Genomic DNA, 14871 nt, shown 5'->3' on the forward strand with positions numbered 1-14871 from the left:
TTTGTTCTCAGGGCCATGCAGGGTAAGCTGTCATGCAGACACGATCACATTCAGTCCCTGTGCACTTCATGTGCTTCCTTAAACAGAGAAATTGCCTTCTCAACTACAGTACCTGGTGCAGCACCTCAAAACTGGGAAATTCGCTCTGATTGATGTCACCAATCTACAGACCTTACTTGCACTATACTCACTATGCTGAAAAGGTCCTTTACACCAAGGAAAAGTCCCAGACCACCCACTGTGTTCCACTGTTCCATCTCTTTAGTCTCCTCTCACCTGGAACATTCCTCAGTCTTTCTGGTCTTTCTGGAGCCAATCATTGAATAGAATGTCCTTCAAATTAAGTTTGTCTGGTATTTGGTCATGATCAGAGTCAGGGTGCGCTTTCTGGGCAGGGAACCCAGAAAGTGATGCTGTGTCCTTCTCAGGGCACTGTATCAGGAACCCCACGAATTCTGTTTGTACATGATGCTATCACTATCGATTAAGGCAGCGTCTGTCAGGCTTCTTCACTGTGAAGTTTGTTCTTTACCCTTTGTAACAAGTTTCTCATGGGGAGATTCTCTGAGACCACATACTCTGTTCCTCAAGAAACTTTCATGCTAGCATCCAGTAATGATTCTTGCCTGAATCAATTATGGCTATGATGGCTGTCCAGTAGTTTCTAACTATTTCCTCTAACTTTATTAGTCTCAGAGACAGATTACCATGGAACAGTAGGAAATTAGTCCCCCTGCTTCCTTCTTGCCCCTGGCTATTCTCCACACAATAGTTAGAGAGATCCTTTGAATAAGGAAATCAAAGCCTGTTTACCTGCAAAAGAATGAAGCTGGACCCCTACCTCACACCCTATACAATAAGCAACTCAAATGGATCAAGAAACTCAATGTAAGAGCTAAACTTTAAACTGTTAACCATAAGGCTAAATCTTCATGACACTGGAACTTCCGATGGGTTCTTAGATGTGACACCAAAAGCACAAGCAATAAAAGAAAAATGGATAAATTGGACTTGATCAAAATTTTAAAGCTTCAAAATACACTAGCCAAAAGTGAAGTGACAACCCTACACCCACAGGAGAAATAGGAGGCGGCCTCTTCCAGATGGAAGCCCCATTGGTCATGGAGCCATTCTCAGTTCAAGCCACCTCTCCACAGAGCCCCCTGAAACTTGTCCTTGCCATCTGCCAGCTCCATCGTCTGCACCAAATGCTGCTGACTGCACACACCTGACACTTCTGCCACCCCGACTTTTCCTCACTGACTGAGGAGACAGTGCCTCTCACACTTTGATGTGCATACGAATTGCCTGGGTCTGTCAAGCTGCAGATTCTGGTTCACTGGGTCCTGGGTGAGGTTGTTTCTGTGTTGCTAAGAAGCACCAGGGATGCCTCTGCTCTGGTCCATGGACCACGCTTTAAGTCACAAAGTGACAAAAGACCTACTCACTGTATCAAGTAATGGGAAAGAAACCCTCCTTTCCTGTACCACTCCCTTCCCCACAATGCCCAGGGCCTTAGGAAGGGTTGCCTCCCTCTGAAGGCAGTGCCAGGCAGATGGGACTTGTCCATTTAATGCAAATTAGACTTTTAGAACTTGGGGAAGAGGAGGGACTGCTAGCAGAGTCACTTCCCCAGAGCTTGTTTCTAGAGAGACTGTCATCTGGAGAGGCAAAAGTTTGCAATTCTTCTGATTCCAAAGCTGATATTCTACTGTTTTCAGGATCCAGGGCAAACAGGGGAACCTACTTAAAGGTTTAGCTAGGTATGAAGGAGGAGACCAAAAGCAACATCTAGTGCCAAATGAGAGAGAAAGCAATGGCAACCCACTCCAGTGTTCTTGCCTAGAGAATTCCAGGGACGGGGGAGCCTGATGGGCTGCTGTCTATGGGGTCGCACAGAGTCGGACATGACTGAAGTGACTTGGCAGCAGCAGCAGCAGTGCCAAATGAGAAGCAGAAGAGTCCTCCACATCCCTACCTGTCCTCACTGTGTACCCTTTAAGGTTGGCTGGAGCCCCTGCCTACATCTAGTGGAGTCACAGGAGGGAGAGGTGATGAGGGAGTAAAAGGTGAGAGAGAAAACGGAGGATACTTAGTATCTGAGGCCAATTCTATGGTTCTCACACTTATCTTTGGTCACTTATTCTCTTTTACAGATAAGGAAACTGAAGCTCAGAAAAGGTTAAAGGCTTTGTCCAAAGTCACATGGCAACCAAGCTGGCAAGAAATGTTTGTGTTCCTGACTCCTGAATCAGGCTCCTTTCTAACAGATCTCCTAAATTGAATGTTTATATTAAGAAAAAAAGCAAAGTACAGATGGCATTTTGTGGGGTGGTAACCACATAAATTAATGTATTCCAATTAATTTGGAAAATCTCATTAGAGAAAGCAAACATTGTATTGAACAAGGGGAGGCAGTAAAATTGGTGGTCAGGGCAAAAATCATTTTCCATATATAGGATCTTAAAGAATGGAATGATTGGTTGGGGACTATTTATTTATTTATTTTAATGAGCCAGTAGAACTCTTGAAAGCACTCATTCATTCAAAAGCATTTAATAAGCATCTACTGTGTACCAGGCCTTGTGGTAAAGCGGACAGAGAGGGGGGCAGTCACTGCACTTAGTCCTTAGTACCCCATCTGTTATTCCTCTTTATACATGAGTTAAACCAGGGCTCAGAGAGGCTAAGGAATCTGGCCAAGAGAGATGTGAAGCCAGGTGTGTTTGAACCCAAAGTCTGTAGTCAGGGCACTACCCACATATCACTCCCTAGAGATGAGGATATCAAGTGCTCAGTGCATCAAGTCCTCATCTCTGTGATTCCATGGACACAGACTATAACTGTTCTCAATGTTGACCTAGATTTAGAAAAATCACACTCTACCTGCTAATCCAAGTAAGAAACTAGCAACATGCTGTCTGCAAGAAATAAGCTTGAAATATAAAGACATGGACATATTTGAAGTAAAAGGATGGCTCTGGCAATGATAATAAGCACTAGATTTATCCTCCCATTTTATATACAAAAAAGAAGAAATATGTGAGCAAGCTCAGCTCAAGAGAGTCGTGCCTAAGAGAGTGGAAACAGAGGGGAGTCTCATGAGGGCATATATGGTAACAGAGATGGAGAATGCCCTAACTGAGACCACCAGTAGACACAATATGGTTGAGGAAAGCATCCACGAAGCTTGGTCAATAGAAATCACCCAAACTGTAAAACACAGAGGAAGGAGAAAGAGGAGCCGGAAGAGATGAGGGAGAAAGAGAAAGAGGAGGAGAGTGAGGACAATGAGGGGCTTTAAATACACTTGGGACAAGGTAAATAATCTAGTACACATGTAACTGAAATCTCAGAGGGAAAAAGAAAGACTTGACGGTGTAGAAGACATATCTAAAGTAATGGCTGATAATATTACTAAAGTAATAAAATATGTCATCACAAATCAAAAAAAGATCACAGAACCCCAAAGCAGGATTATTAAAAATAAATAAAAATAGACATATCGCATTCAAAATACTGAAAGACAAAGAGAAAATCTTAAAGGCAAGTCAGATGAATTAAGGAAGTATAAGAATGACAACAAACTTCTCATCCGATACTATGCAGCACAGAGGCATCATGAAAGTACTAGACATACAGTAACTGTCAACACGGACTTCTACCTCCAGAAAAAGTCCCTTTCATAAATGAGAGCAAAATTTAAATTTTTTTCAGAAAAATAAAACCTGAGAGAATCAATTACCAGTTGACTGGTGCTACAAGATATTAAAGTTCAGCTCTTCAGGTGAAAGGAATATGAAACAAGACAGAAACACAGATCTGCAGAGAGAATTGAAGAACTCTGGGAACTGTATAAATGAAAGGAAATATAAAAGATCTTCTAAGTAACTTTTTAAGGCTGAGTGTTTAAAGCAAAAATAGAAGTAAAAGATTGTGGAACTATAGCCTATGCAAAAGTAATACATGATAAGAATAGCACAAAAGATAGGAGAAATCGGAAGTAGACTATTACAAAGTGCTTATGCTATTCATGAAGTGATACATTATTTGAGGGCAAACTGAAAAATTAAAGATGTATATTCTAAACCCTAGGAAGGCAATAAAATATCATTAACTGTTTAATGATATAATAATAATGTATTGTGGAGTTCATAACATCTATAGAAGTAAAAAAATCTGAAAAAAATAGCACAAAGGTTGAGGTTGGAGGGAATTTTTACTGACATCTTTTTGATCAAATCAACCACATCTGTAAAATGAGGACACTACCCACCTCAGAGGCTTATGAAGAGAACTAAATGAGATCACATGTGTGTAGTATGGCGCCCAGCCCTGCCTGACACACAGTAAGTGCTTGGGAAATGTTTGATGAATGAATGAGTGTTCAATAGCATGCATCCCATTCATTCTATGACAGAGTCAGGATTTCTTCCAGAGCAGAGATCCCCCAAAAGCTGAAAGTAGACTTCCTATTTGAGGATCACAGGGAAGTGGGTTAACTGCCAACCAGCTCTGTTTCTTCAAATCCTGGTCTTTAATATAATCTATAGTCAATTCCACCTCCCAGGAGCTTTCAAGTGAGGCAGACAGAGTTTAGTCAGTAATGGCAGTCAGGAAAAATAAACTTACCTAGAGAAAGGAACAGAGAGAACCACAAACAGCTTATGTTGAGAAAAGGAACTTTGTAATCCCCCCAACATCTGTAACGCACGTTTATCTTGTGATGGGCATTGGCACTTCTGTGTCTGACCTTGGGAAGACCCTAAGAAGTCTGGCTGGTTTGAAGATGAATGTGTTAACCACACACAAACTCTACAGCAAATGAGCCAAAATATTCTTCAACCTGCCCTTGACATGTAAATGTTACTATGAACACAATACATCTAATATTAGATAATATTGCTATGAACCTAATAAATCCCTAATGACATAACAATTTCCATTAGGCTCTGTGCCCAAATCCTAGGCTAAGAGCAGCAAATACAGCCTATAGGAAGATCTTTAAATGGGATGCTGGTAAAACGAATTACCTATTTTCCATTTTGCATGGCAGAAACGTGACAACTTAGGAGGAGGAACTGCTTGAGGAAAGGAGGTGAAGGAAAGCCCAGGGCATGTCTGGGAGGCACTAGCATGTCTTTGAGGCTGGCATGCTGGCTGTTTCATGCCTTGTGTGCTGTTCTCTCAACCCATCATTTTGCTCCCGCAATTTCTACAGCAGACCGTGGGCACAGATGCAGTCTGTGCACAGTAGCATGCCTCCCTGCACTCTGCATGTCTTGCTTTCTGCCCAGCTTCTCTGCCTACAACCTCCAGAAGCTCATTCTGTCATGGAAGAGCCAAAGACATGCCACCTGTGGAACTTCCCTCCACCTATAGGAGATCAGAGCCAGTGGGTAAACACTCACCCCTTGGGCCTCGGGAGGCAATTTCTAGTCTCATTCTACATACTTCATCAAAATTCCTGACAGAAGCAAGCCCAACTGCCCACTGCATGGGCTAGCACCAGCCCTGACAGGGCCCAAATGGCTTTGCATCTCTTCCCCCAAAGAATCGGTTTGCTCAATGACCAACTTAACTTTCGAAATTTACCAAATTTAACAATTTACAAAAATCCTATTTATGTTATTTCTTTATAACATTTATAGTCATTTATATTATATGATATTTATATTTATATTAAGTGATGAACTATGGACGGAAGTTTGTGACATTGTACAGGAGACAGGGAGCAAGACCATCCCCAAGAAAAAGAAATGCAAAAAAGCAAACTGGCTGTCTGAAGAGGCCTTACAAATAGCTGTGAAAAGAAGAGAAGTGAAAAGCAAAGGAGAAAAGGAAAGATATAAGCATCTGAATGCAGAGTTTCAAAGAATAGCAAGGAGAGATAAGAAAGCCTTCCTCAGCGATCAATGCAAAGAAATAGAGGAAAACAACAGAATGGGAAAGACTAGAGATCTCTTCAAGAAAATTAGAGATACCAAGGGAACATTACATGCAAAGATGGGCTCAATAAAGGACAGAAATGGTACGGACCTAACAGAAGCAGAAGATATTAAGGAGAGGTGGCAAGAATACACAGAAGAACTGTACAAAAAATGATCTTTACGACCAAGATAATCACAAAGGTGTGATCATTCCCACTTACCTAGAGCCGGACATCCTGGAATGTGAAGTCAGGTGGGCCTTAGGAAGCATCACTATGAACAAAGCTAGTGGAAGTGATGGAATTCCAGTTGAGCTGTTTCAAATTCTAAAAGATGATGCTGTGAAAGTGCTGCACTCAATACATCAGCAAATTTGGAAAACTCAGCAGTGGCCACCGGACTGGAAAAGGTCAGTTTTCATTCCAATCTCAAAGAAAAGTAATGCCAAAGAATGCTCAAACTACCGCACAATTGCACTCATCTCACACACTAGTAAAGTAATGCTCAAAATTCTCCAAGCCAGGCTTCAGCAATATGTGAACCATGAACTTCCAGATGGTCAAGCTGGTTTTAGAAAAGGCAGAGGAACCAGAGATCAAATTGCCAACATCCACTGGATCATCGAAAAAGCAAGAGAGTTCCAGAAAAACATCTATTTCTGCTTTATTGACTGTGCCAAAGCCTTTGACTATGTGGATCACAATCAACTGTGGAAAATTCTTCAAGAGATGGGAATACCAGACCACCTGATCTGCCTCTTGAGAAACCTGTATACAGGTCGGGAAGCAACAGTTAGAACTGGATATGGAACAACAGACTGGTTCCAAATAGGAAAAGGAGTACATCAGGCTGTATATTGTCACCCTGCTTATTCAATTTATATGCAGAGTACATCATGAGAAATGCTGGGCTGGAAGAAGCACAAGCTGGAATCAAGATTGCTGGGAGAAATATCAATAACCTCAGATATGCAGATGACACCACCCTTATGACAGAAAGTGAAGAAGAATTAAAGAGCCTCTTGATGAAAGTGAAAGAGGAGAGTGAAAAAGTTGGCTTAAAGCTCAACATTCAGAAAACGAAGATCATGGCATCCGGTCCCATCACTTCATGGGAAATAGATGAGGAAACAGTGGAAACAGCCCACTATTTCCCCATCTTTATTTTTCTGGGCTCCAGCTTTCTGTTTCACCAACTTTATTTTTATTTCTTTCTGTTTCCCCTACTTTATTTTTCTGGGCTCCAAAATCACTGCAGATGGTGATTGCAGCCATAAAATTAGAAGAGGCTTGTTCCTTCGAAGGAAAGTTATGAGCAACCTAGATAGCATATTAAAAAGCAGAGACATTACTTTGCCAACAAAGGTCTGTCTAGTCAAGGCTATGGTTTTTCCAGTGGTCATGTATGGATGTGAGAGTTGGACTATAAAGAAAGCTGAGGGCAGAAGAATTGATGCTTTTGAACTGTGGTATTGGAGAAGACTTGACAGTCCCTTGGACTGCAAGGAGATCCAACTAGTCCATCCTAAAGGAGATCAGTCCTGGGTGTTCACTGGAGGGACTTATGTTGAAGCTGAAACTCCAGTACTTTGGCCACCTGATGCGAAGAGCTGACTCATTTGAAAAGACCCTGATGCTGGAAAAGATTGAGGGCAGGAGGAGAAGGGGACAACAGCGGATGAGATGGTTGGATGACATCACCAACTCGATGGACATGGGTCTGGGTGGACTCTAGGAGTTGGTGATGGACAGGGAGACCTGGCATGCTGCGGTTCACGGGGTCACAAAGAGTCGGACACAACTGAGCGACTGAACTGAACTGATATTAAGTGAAACAGTTTTAATACATTTTGAAGATTCTGCAAAGCTTTAGGTAACTACTTTTTATATTTTGTCTTTATAATTACATTTTAAGGAACATGCGGCTACAACTCCTCAGCAAGAGGGGAGAAGGATTTGGGAGACGATACACAGAGCGGCCTGGGCTTCTGATCATGGGTGGGCAGTGGCAGACACCGTGAGGTGGTGGGGAGGAAGTTGCCCCAAACCCTGCATCCTGGCCCCATCATCTTCCTCAACTCTAATGATCCTTCCGGGTTGGGAGCCTGCACCCTGGGCAGCTGCTGGGTTCAAGGATCAGCAAGAATTCCTGACAGCTGTGGGTCCCTGGCCAAGTAACTTTAGTCTCCATAACCTCCTTGATAAAAGGGGGAAAACCACCTGCCCAGAGGACTTCAGTGAGAGTGAGATAAGAGGACACATGTTCAGCGCACAGTGCGGTGAGAGTGTGACAAAAGCAGGATACTTTAATCTTTGCTCTGGCCACAGATATTCCTGTCTAAGGAGCTCCTGCAGTTCTGAAGATGTAGCTGAAAGAAGACTCCTCTTGGCTACACATGTGCTCACTTTTTAAGAGACATTGATCGGCATGAAACTTCCTGAACCACTTCATCCCCAAGCCCTGGGCCAAGCACTGAGAACATCCATACAACACTGCCTTCCAGAGGCTTCCAGCCGGGACACAGCAGGGAGACAGGCCTGGGGAAAAGAAGCCATCCACAAGAAAGGGACTCTGAAAGGGAAAAGAGTAGGGAGGGAGGGTGCTCTCAGCAGAGAGAGTGAGCAAAGGAAAGGAGGCTGGAAATAAAAACTGGGGTAACAGTCAGGCTAAGGTGTGGGGCCAGGAGAGCCCTGAGGCAGATGGGGTTTCACAACCTTGTAAGGGCTCCGATTACTGGGAACTTTACCTACCAAAAGGAAAAAAAAATCTGTTTTTTCCTGCAATCAATGAAGAACTTCCTTTAGGGGGACGGCAATTTTTCCTTTAAAACTCCATATTTTAATCTGCATCCCTGACACAGATATACATTACCCATTTAAGGAAATCATTTCTCGACTCCTGAACCCTGCAGACGTTCTCTTGGGCATACAGTTCTTGGCCCTCCCTATTTGTCGCCTCTGTGAAACTGCACTCAGTCCTGCTCTTGCCCCAAATGCCTCTGAATAAATCCCACAGAATGCTGCAGTCGCCAAAGCCCAAAACAGTTTACTTGGTCAGGTGATGATCAGCACCTAAGGAGGAGGGTGTGATGTGCGGCCTGAGACACAGAAGCTCTGAATGGACAGCACTTGGCGACCCTTGCCTCGCTGGAGAACAATGATTCCTCTAAAAGGAAACTTAGAGCTGCAGGAGTTGGAAAAAATTCCTTACCTATGTCCTAATTTTGTCATTTATAAAGTGGGAATGACAATCGTGCCCTACCTCACAGGGCTGTTCTAAGGAATAAGCACAATATCTGCGTGGCACACTTAATGCAGTGCCTGAGATTTATGAAGCACTCAATAAATGGTACCCAGCCGTGTTTACATCATCATCATCACCACCACCACAACCACTACCCTCGTCTAAGTGTGCCTGGGATGGTAGAGATACCTCATTCCATAATCCTGCACTCAAATAGGACTTCCCCTCCTAGACATGGGGACAGAATGCTGGAACGTGAAACATCCTGAGGCTGAAGGCATACACTCAGCACACATCACCCCTCTCTACTCCCATGACTGGAAGACTGTGCTAGTTGACCATGGTATTCAGATGCGGTCTCCTCATTCCTGACACACTACGCAGACCCACCAACAGATTACAACTGGCCCGGGAGATGAAATATATCTACCCACTGCGACCACCATGCCACTGGAGGAAATGGGCTTAAAGCACAAAAAGTTATCAGGCTGCTATCCCTTAAAGGTACAGCTGAACGGATTCCTGATTAGCTAGTAGGACTTCAGCTCAGGGTCCAAGGTTTTGAGAGCAAATTCAAGCTCACTCAAAAGGTGTGAGAAATACAGTAAAGTATCCTGAATTGAGCCCCAGGACATTAATGGAAAAACTGGCATAATCTGAATACCATCTACAGTTCACTTAAGAGCAATGTTCCTTGGTTTTGACAAATCTGAAGTTATCAAAAAATTAAAATTTTACTTAAAAATTAGTCTGACTGACCCAGGAATAGCCAGGACCTGAAACCCAGCCAGCTGCTTCACCAGGAGGATGAAGTGACCAAAGCTTCAATCGTCAGAGCTAATCTGGAATAATCAGATCATGTAACCATGATGACCATAAGTGCCCCATTTTCCAGGGTCCTCCCAATTTCCAACATTCTGATATGGACTAACATTGATAGGTAAAAACCTGTCTGCATAATTTTGTTTCCTCTTCATGTAACTTTCTTCTTTTCAAAACAAGCCATTTATTTGACTGTTTTTTAAGATTCTTTTTCTTATAAATTCATACACTTGAGAAAAAAATACTTTTTCAGCCAGTATGTCTCAATTTTTCTTTTCTTGGTAACATGATCACCGTCTATACAGCCTCAGTGCCTTCAAGCTCTGATGTGCTGTTCCTTCCACATCTGTTCCATTCACTATTCACCCCTTTGCACAGAGACATCGCTGGGCTGAACCCACACTCACACACTGCCTGGCTGTGTGACCTTGGGCAAATCACTATACCTCTCTGGGCCTCCATCACCTCACCTGTTAAAGGAAGGATGAATTAATACCATGCATGTAAAAAGAATGTGAAGCAGGTAGAGGTGGGAAACAGTGAAGAGCAGGTATCATTACTGTTGACACTTTAAAAACATCAGTTCACTTCCCTTCCCCTTTCCCATCACAGAACAGCAAAACATTGATGTAACACTTAGTAACTGCCACAAAGAAGGCTCTCTAGCTCATTTGCTAGAAGCATCTTCTCACATTCCTACATTCCTGAGTTTATTCGCGATCAGCTGTCCACTCGATAGGTGGGTAAATGAGTAAATGTCTCCAGCTCTTACTAGACCCAAGATACTTTCCTGCAGGAAGAGTCAACCGTGCAGATGGCACGGTGCAGTCAGGAAGGCTCCGCACACTCAAGTGACTGAGGCTGAGGTTCCTTGGCATGCGGCCTCTCCACAGGGTTCCTCAGGACATGGTCTCCGGCTTCCACAAAGAAAAGGATCCAAGAGAGAAGTGGGAAGGGTGGGGAGAGAGTCAGAGAGACAGACAGAAAGACAGAGAGACAGAGGGTTGGAGGAGGAAGAGCAGAGGGCGTTGGAGAGCGAGAGGCAGAGGCACAAAGATGGAAGCCGCAGCACTGTTCCGGATCCAACCTTAAAAGTGACAGCATCACTTCTGCAGAGCCTACTGGCCACACAGACCAACCGTGGCACAGTAAGTGGGGCAGGGGTTCACAAGGATGTGAATTCCAGGAGGGGGAACCCCTGGGCATCGTGGAAGCTGGCTGCCACCACCTGTCTAGGTCTGTCCCCAAGGACACCGTCCGGAAGCACAGGTGGGAGGCACCTACGTCATCCTCTGGACCAGAGTCAAGTGGCTACCATCAACTGGGATCGACAGCAAGCCTGGAAAAGATGGTAAGGCTGTGACTTGACAGTAAGTGGGAGAGGCTGACACTGCTTCTCACTAGCTGTAAGACAACTGGCAAGCGAATACCTCAGGCATTAACACCTCCCTGGAGCTGAGGGTAATTATTTCAGCGCATTAGCAGGCTCAGCTTCATATGCCTTTCAGAAACTCAACCAAGAATCAAAGCTGAGAGGTCACCCCTGCAGCTCGTTTTCAGATGGTCTTAAATTTTACTTAAGAAGGAAGAATTTGGGATTGCACAAACAGGGGTTGCTTGTGCCCACCTGGGTCGTAATCAGCTTCTCACTCACCTGGGAGGACAGAAACAAGGAAGAAGCTTGAAAACCCCAAGCGAACCTTGTTTGGAATGATTGGAGGAGAGTAGGAAGGAAGGTAGCTATTTAAATAGGAAAAGCAATGAAATGATCATCTTTCTGTTTCTAATCTTTTCACTGTGTCCAGAGGTAGGAAATTACAACCTCTGGCCTCCTCTCAGGCAGGCCCTTGGATCCCAGGCTCTTGGGGGTACCCAGGGATCTAGAAGTCACAGCCATTCAAGCAGCAAGGAGCAGCTCCAAGGGTCCAGCCTGGCCAGACTCCTACACATTTCACACCTGTACTCTAAGAGGAAACAGAACCAGAGGGCTCTCCCTCAGTTTCATACGTAACATGGGGTAAAAACAGTGCCTATCTCAGAATATATTACTATTATTATTGGTCATGGCTACAACTTGACTACATGCATTGAAGGCTTGCTTGCTCTAGGCCAGGCTTTGGGCTAGTCACCAAGCCTGTCACCAACAAAGCCTCGCTTGGCAAGTCTCAGAAAGATGAAATCACTGGCCTCATCCAGCTGGCTGCACACACACACTGACCCCAGAACTGGTGGAACAGAGCAGGCCTCAGCCTGTGACAGGTGAGTAGACGGGGGGATGGGTGGATGGGATGCGACAAGCCCAACTCCTTCCTTTAGAAGTATTGGAAATTTCCATGTGTTTCCTTTCTGCAGTCTTTGACAAATGTTCCACAGGAGAACAAGGTTTGGCTGTGAAATACCTCATCTTTTCCCAAAGAAAAACAGCACCTCTTTTTTCTTTCTTGTAAGTGATGCAAAACATTTCACATGGCCCCAAACAGATCTAGCACCTTAAGGGTCGGGAGCTGGGGACTTCACCAAACACATACATCATTAAAGTTCCCCCTGAAGTTAATGTTACCACTGTTTTGTGCCCATGAATAAAGCATTAAACAAATATTGAACCTGAGACACCTCATTACCCAAGGTCGTTAAGCGGCTCAGAACACCGCAGCTACATTCGAAGCCAATTAAGAGGCCTCACACTGGGTGCTGGAACCACATGAGTGGCTGGCACGACCCCTAGCACATAGTAGGCACCTCATAAAACATGCAGAGCAATTTAACAGGATCCCCCTGCCCTGGAGATTACCTGACTCCACCAACATGCTCTTAGCTCCCAGCCCTCAGGTCCCCTAGGCTGCACAAGACACAGACTACAACACTCAGAGTTGACAACAGCCATGAGCACAACAAGCAAATGATCGACACCAATGGTAAATACCAATGATTTCAGTTTTGTTTCCATTTAATTTTTTATTATGGTAAAATGCACAAACAAAATTTACCACTTTTACCATTAAGTGTGTCGCTCAGTTGTGTTCAACTCTTTGCAACCCCATGGACTGACTATAGCCTGCCAGGCACCACTGTCCATGGCAACCCCTCGGTGGTGGTAATGGAGGGGAGGGGGTTCTCCACAGTTCTGCACCAGGAGGACACAGACCATGAGATCCTGAAGCTGGCCCTCCTAGGCTGTAGAGAGCCTCTTGTACATGATCACTGATGGCAGAAAGATTACCCAGAAATAAGACTGGGAGGAGCGGGAGGAGAAAAAATGGGTAAAAGGGGGAGAGAAGGAGGCAGAGGAAATGGGAGAGGAGGAGGAGGAGGAAGCTAGGGAGAGGGGAGGGGTAACGACATCAGATCCCATTTTTATTGCTATGCGACATGTCAATCACAACCAATCCATTCTGAAGGAGATCAGCCCTGGGATTTCTTTGGAAGGAATGATGCTAAAGCTGAAACTCCAGTACTTTGGCCACCTCATGCGAAGAGTTGACTCATTGGAAAAGACTCTGATGCTGGGAGGGACTGAGGGCAGGAGGAGAAGGGGACGACAGAGGATGAGACGTCTGGATGGCATCACTGACTCGATGGACATGGGTCTGAGTGAACTCCGGGAGGTGATGATGGACAGGGAGGCCTGGCGTGCTGCGATTCATGGGGTCGCAGAGTCGGACACAACTGAGTGACTGAACTGAACTGAACAGTATCATTTCAGTGACCAGATGACAGTCTTTCAGCCTGGCATGTAGTCTCAACTCTGCCATCCAGAAATCCCAGTGGTAGAGAAGGTGTGTCTGCTGGTGCCCTGGATGACCCGGAGCAGGCAGGTGGCAGGACCCACAGGAGCTGGCCCCTCTTTTGCCACATTCTCCATCCTCCCCACCCACATCAACTCCCAGGTGACTGCATCCAGCCCCAGGGCTCCAAAACAAGCCAGATGGTGACTCAAACTTACCCCTCCAGCCACAGCTCCCCCTTCCATGTAGACGCAGTTCTGACAGCGATGTCAGCAACCTCTACATGGGTCCTCCACAGTACCCACCACACCCACTCCTTCCGCTGTTGCTCTCCCACCCCAGCCAATCTACCAGCAAATCCTGTTGTCTCCATGCTCAGTACACACTAGGAGCTCAGGCTCATTCCCACTCTCCCAGGTAGCGAGACTGCCCCTCCTCAGTCAGTCCTCAGCATGGCCACCAGAGGGAGCAGGTTAGAAGCCAGCCTGGGGCCACAGTCCAGGCACTTCCGAAGGGCTTCTCCAAGTCAGAATCAACCCTGAGACCCTCAAATGATGCCAAGACCTCAGGACCAGGCCTGAGCTAACCTCCAGACCGCCATCCCTGACCACAGTCCACTTCACTCTCTGCTGTAGTCACATTGGGCTTCTAAGCTTCCTCATACTCCACGCATATCCATCCTCAGGGCCTTTGCACCTGTCGCCCCACAGTCTGGGGCTCTGTCCCCACTGTCACCCCACTCAATCCTCCACCCAGCGTCTCCTATTCAGAGAGGGGCCCCACCCAATCACTACCCATCTTTTTTATGCTTTGCCTTTCTTCCTAGCACAGTCACCACTTGACCATCTCTTTGCTTTCAGTTTCTGTAGAGTCAGACCTCCTGAGGAAGAAAGCTATGTCTATGAAACAGCATGTCTCAGGTCCCAACTGTGTCAACTGATGACAATCGGAGGCCCATGAGGGTTCGTACTTTGCCATCCCAGCTCATAAACTTTAGTGACTCAGGGACCCACACACATTAGCATGTGCTTTGCTTTATGCCTGGCTGACTTTCCATGCTTCACACACACCTTTGACCAAGACCTCAGCCCCCAGGACTGCACTCTGAAGTCCAAGGACATTCCAGTTAAAGATGCCTCGCTCTTCTGTCT

This window comes from Ovis canadensis, chromosome 14 (assembly GCF_042477335.2).
Source record: "Ovis canadensis isolate MfBH-ARS-UI-01 breed Bighorn chromosome 14, ARS-UI_OviCan_v2, whole genome shotgun sequence".
Lineage (NCBI taxonomy): Eukaryota > Metazoa > Chordata > Mammalia > Artiodactyla > Bovidae > Ovis > Ovis canadensis.